Here is a 4,837-nt window from a genome sequence, read left to right as displayed (position 1 = left end):
TGTGTGTGCGCGCATATGGTCCGCAAGGATAACCCACATGGGTAAACTTTGATTTTCTACTAGTGACGAAGACAAACGGAGTTCTGCAGAAAAATGGCGCGCGGTTGTCCGAAATTTTCTATGGTACACGCCTCCTTTCACATATGTATCGAAATTTACGACATATTGTAAAAAGCCGAAAATGTTACGAGTAATTTCACGCAGATAATTTACGTCACCTTTACTCGAAGCGTTATTAAAATAAATTTTGCATTAGGAATTTCATTTTTACAAAATCAATAAAAGGTGGAAAATACAGATTGGCTCTTTCGATATTTTTTAAACGACATCACTAAAAAAAAAGTGTTTAATTTTAAGATATTAAAATGTTTTATTCTTATCTCCATTTTTTAAAGACGATGTGTTTTAAATTCAAACATATAGTGTTTTGTTTATTAAAAAAGTTTAAAATATCTTTAAGTATTTGAAAAACAGAGACAATAATTAAATACTTTTTTTTGAGTGATTCTACGGTTATAATCGTTATATTTTCCGCGGAAAGAGAAATCGTCGGAGCTTTCAACTTCAATCCAATTTAATCGCTATATAACAGGCTATATAACAGGCTTGCTTTCCATTTAGTGACACAAATCGATACACACATCGTTCTATCTTTCTTGACAGTTTAGTGAATAACAAAGATAGAACGACACACTTGTGTCGATTCATGTCACCAAATGGAAAGTACTCCTTATTGTGATAAAAAATGACGACCAACGCTTTACTCGATGATATCGAATACCGCGGATGCTCGTCACGATCAAAAGAAATCAGCGAAGGAGAGTGTTTCCTGATAAGCTTCCGAGGACAGAGTAAAACGGGCTGCGAGACGACGGACGAGAGACAAGGATGGAGAACCGCTGCAGGAAGTAACAGCTGGTCGAAGGGATAGCAACATCAGCAACAGCAGCGGCAGCAGCAGCGACGGCGACGGTGGTGGTGGTGGTGGTGGTGGCGACGGTACGGTGGTAGCAGCGCGGCTGTACCATTACCATCACCCAGCTAGATACCTTCTCTCCAGGTTTCTTGTACATACAGGCACATAGGCACACACACCCACACGTGCGACAATATGAACGAAAGACACGCTGCATCGGCGCAACCGGCAAGATTGTACTCGTCACAAGTTCAGCTGAGTGACAGTCGCGTGCAATCACAACGCGACTCTGATTAAACATTCGCGTGTCGAGCACATGCTCTTGCACGCCGACGGTCTTTAACCTTGGCTACATGTACAGAGAACTTTGACAAATGTGGACTCGCGGGCAATGAGATTCAATAAGACCTTACCTTACTCTTTCTTCGAACACACGTCCGAGGATAGTTCGAAAAATTCTATTCTTATATAATTAAAAACATATTTTTGACAATATTTTTTTATTTTTCAACATAAGTCCTCTTCAGTTAAATATACTTATTCTAACGATATTCTTACTTTTTTTATACTATCTATATATGATTTCTTAAATCTTCAAAGCTAGTTTCGATTAATTTGAGACGGATCTTTTCCTTGCTTTATATTTAGAAGAAGGAAAAAGTCACTGGGGTCTAAATCTAGTAAATATGATGCGCATGGAAACAATTCAAAGAGCAATTTATACAATTTCGCAATTGAAGAAGTATGAGTGGGTGTATTGCCATGATGGAACCAAACGTTGGTTGCTTTACATGAGCGAAACAAAGAAATTGAATGCATCTGAAATTCTAATAATAGTTCTGGACGGGATCAAACTTAATTAAAATTATAACAGTTTATGGCGTTATTTCTATGTCAAGTCGAAAACTTTTCTACCCCCATATCTAATCTTCCTCCCATTTTTTTTTCTGAAACATTTTTAATAATGATGAAATTACGCTAACTATTAGACAAGATTAAATGACAATACATCAGATACGTGTGACAACTGATATTACAATTATTTACCTGCCGCAGTAACGGAATAATTATACCGCAACACATTATTCGATGCAATAATCATATTTGTTAATTACTTCATTACAATCTATTTACATAATTATATCGTTCATTATTTACATGTTATTATATCACATGCATAATTATAATTATAATTTTATTTAGGAATACAATTGCGTGGCGAGCTCGCGTCTGGTCTGAAATTTTTCGGACTGGAAGAAGAGAACACGAGAATTATGTACAATGCTAAACGATAGCAGGTTGTTATTACAGAATAAAGTCAGTATCTAAAAAAATAGCAGCAAACTGTTTATTTCTATAAAAATTTCATTTTTTATACTTTATAATATAATGATATAAAAACACAAATAAATGTAATCACAGAAGAAAAATAATCAGGTTTGTGTTTAAGTAACGCCTCAGTAAGGTTTATGAGTGATTTAGTAATGACATAATTTTTATATTTCAAACTGTATAATCATTCAATATTCGTATTATTTATATGATGTGCAAAATTATTTGTTTCTGTTAATATTGAAAAAGCGTAATGTAGAGATTTAAATGTCTGTTTCATTGTTTATTATAATCATCATACAAATTTTTACAATAAACATCCAGCTCTCTCTCGGTTCGCAGCCATTATTATTTCAGTTTGAAAAATAATCCACTATTTCTTGTAACTCAGTTAAAAACTAAACTAAATGATACAAAGAACGAATGTCGGGACTTCTTCACGTTTCTCCTTAGGTCTGTTTTCTATGACTGAACTAGTGTACACTTTTGGAACTTCAAGTAAGACAGATATATATTGTTTAACATTTGGCGAAAGCGAAAAAGAAAGTTCTAGTGCAGTTTAGTGCAGGAATAAAAAAACAGATGTTGATCTTATTTAATGAAAAACACTAAATTGTGCAAATTTAGCACAACTGACAGGTGTATTATCAATATGAATACACATTAATTGTCAGTTGTGCTAATAATTTTGCCCTAGAAAATATTTTTGGAAGATATTTTTGACTTTTTCTTGTAATTGTGTTTATTTCATTATGTTGATTTCTATAATTTGTAAGTATATGTAAGAAATTAAGTGTTTTATCAAAATTATTATTTTTCTGCCACTTTCTTTAGAGAAATAGACCATTTCACAATAACAACCATTTATATCAACGCTTTCGTTTAGCACCGTCCTTGAGCCGAATTTTGTCCTGAGTCAATCAATCTTTGTTTTATCGCGTTGCCCACTTAATCGGAGCATTGAGACATGATTCGAAAATAGATGGATTCTGGATGCTTGCACCCGCATAGATGTCAATCGTTGCACCATAGAGATGTATGCATCGCCATGATTTCGTATCGTAAAGTCATTGTCATTGGAGAGTCCCACTATTATCGGCTCGGCTGTATTTAATCGCTTCGGAATAGAAACGAACAGAAAATTGTTCGATAAATTCGATGGGAACAAGCGTGTGTAAAGAAAACGCTTGCAGCAAATTAATTAAATCCACGTCTGGCGTTTTACTTTGACTTGTACGGCTATCACCCGTAAAATGACATCAACGTTAATAAATCGCAAGCGAATAAACATCAGTGGAGAGAGCCTGCAACGTTTATCATATATTTATGGCACATTACAATCGAATAATATTGTTACAAATGTTATGTCTGAATTTACAGATCGCAATTAAACATTCTGTCCTATCCGTTCGCCCGTCAATCGGCAAATTAATTCGCCGACAGATAACAGAAAGAGGCGTGTGACAAATTGTTAACAAACCGAGTAGAGAGTAACGATTTATCGTGCGTTTTTACATACCGAGAAACGTCGCGCGAAAGAAACTTGTAGCCGAAAAGTCACAATGATTGTCACATAATTACGATTTATATCAAAGTAACAGCTATATACTTTGCGTGGAAATTTTTCTATTATTTAATATTATTAAGGAAGGAAAACTCACGTAGATTTTTATAGCAAAAACAATTCTTTATATCATTCATTTAACAATAAAAGAATAAAAGCCATTCAGGTCATTCTCAGTATCGTTTGTTTAAAATTCACAAATAATTCACAAATAATTCAATCTAAATAATAGTGTCAAATTAATCCTCTTGCGATTTCTTTGCTTTTTATTGCATCAAATTTTCATACGTAATGACATACGAGCTACAAGCAAACGATGTATCTTTGTATATATTTTATTATTTGACATCGTTATTTACATTTGAATTAATATTATTATACAGAGGATGACTTAATGATAAGATCAAATTTATTCTTTTGTTATAAAATGAAGTGACGGTATACATACTGATGGTATACAAAATTGTTTTTATTATAAGAATCTGCATTGTTTTATATGCTTTTTCTTTAATAATATTGATTTATTCTCAAAGTTTTGAGAATATATATTTTTTATCATTCTTATTTTTTTTTATTTTTATTTTTTTACTTAATCGATTCCAGTTATCGCGGTGAGGCAAACACTATTTTCGTAATCGCCACTCGTGATCTTCCTGTCGACATCTTCGCGGCAGTTACCGAGACTATCGAGGGGATTTTTCCGTGGGATATCACGACGACGCCCCATGTAACCACCTTGCCTTTATGCAAGCGGTGGAAGGTGCTTGTGTGTACTCAGGCTCCCCGTCATATCGCATAAGCTGTGAGGTAGTTTAGTTTGTCGAGAGTTCAGGTACAGGTAATTACCTACTGGCTACCGGCGTCAGGTGGTAGTGACACGGTAGCGTCGACCTCCTCCTCGTTTTCCTCCTTCTCTTCTTACTTGTGCGTACCGTCTTCTCTTTCCTCTCTCCCCTCTTTCTCTCTCCCTCTCGGCGAATATGCTCTCTCTCTCTCTCTCTCTCTCTCTCTCTCTCTCTCTCTTC

The 4,837-nt window shown here is 34.8% G+C and overlaps 1 protein-coding gene and 1 pseudogene across 1 annotated transcript in view; one reads left to right on the top strand and one right to left on the bottom strand.

Moving 5' to 3' along the window:
* Positions 1-4,837, top strand: part of LOC105625964 (protein CBFA2T2) — a 33,568-nt gene that overhangs the window by 9,288 nt on the left and 19,443 nt on the right. The gene's annotated exons all lie outside the window — the stretch shown is intronic.
* The window catches only part of LOC105625963, a 22,328-nt pseudogene that overhangs the window by 977 nt on the left and 16,514 nt on the right, over positions 1-4,837 (bottom strand).

The sequence above is a fragment of the Atta cephalotes genome (assembly GCF_000143395.1).
Source record: "Atta cephalotes unplaced genomic scaffold scaffold00004, whole genome shotgun sequence".
In the NCBI taxonomy this organism is placed as follows: Eukaryota; Metazoa; Arthropoda; class Insecta; order Hymenoptera; family Formicidae; genus Atta; species Atta cephalotes.
The sequence above is the reverse complement of the archived record's forward strand: the minus strand, read 5'-3'. Positions and strand labels throughout refer to the sequence as shown.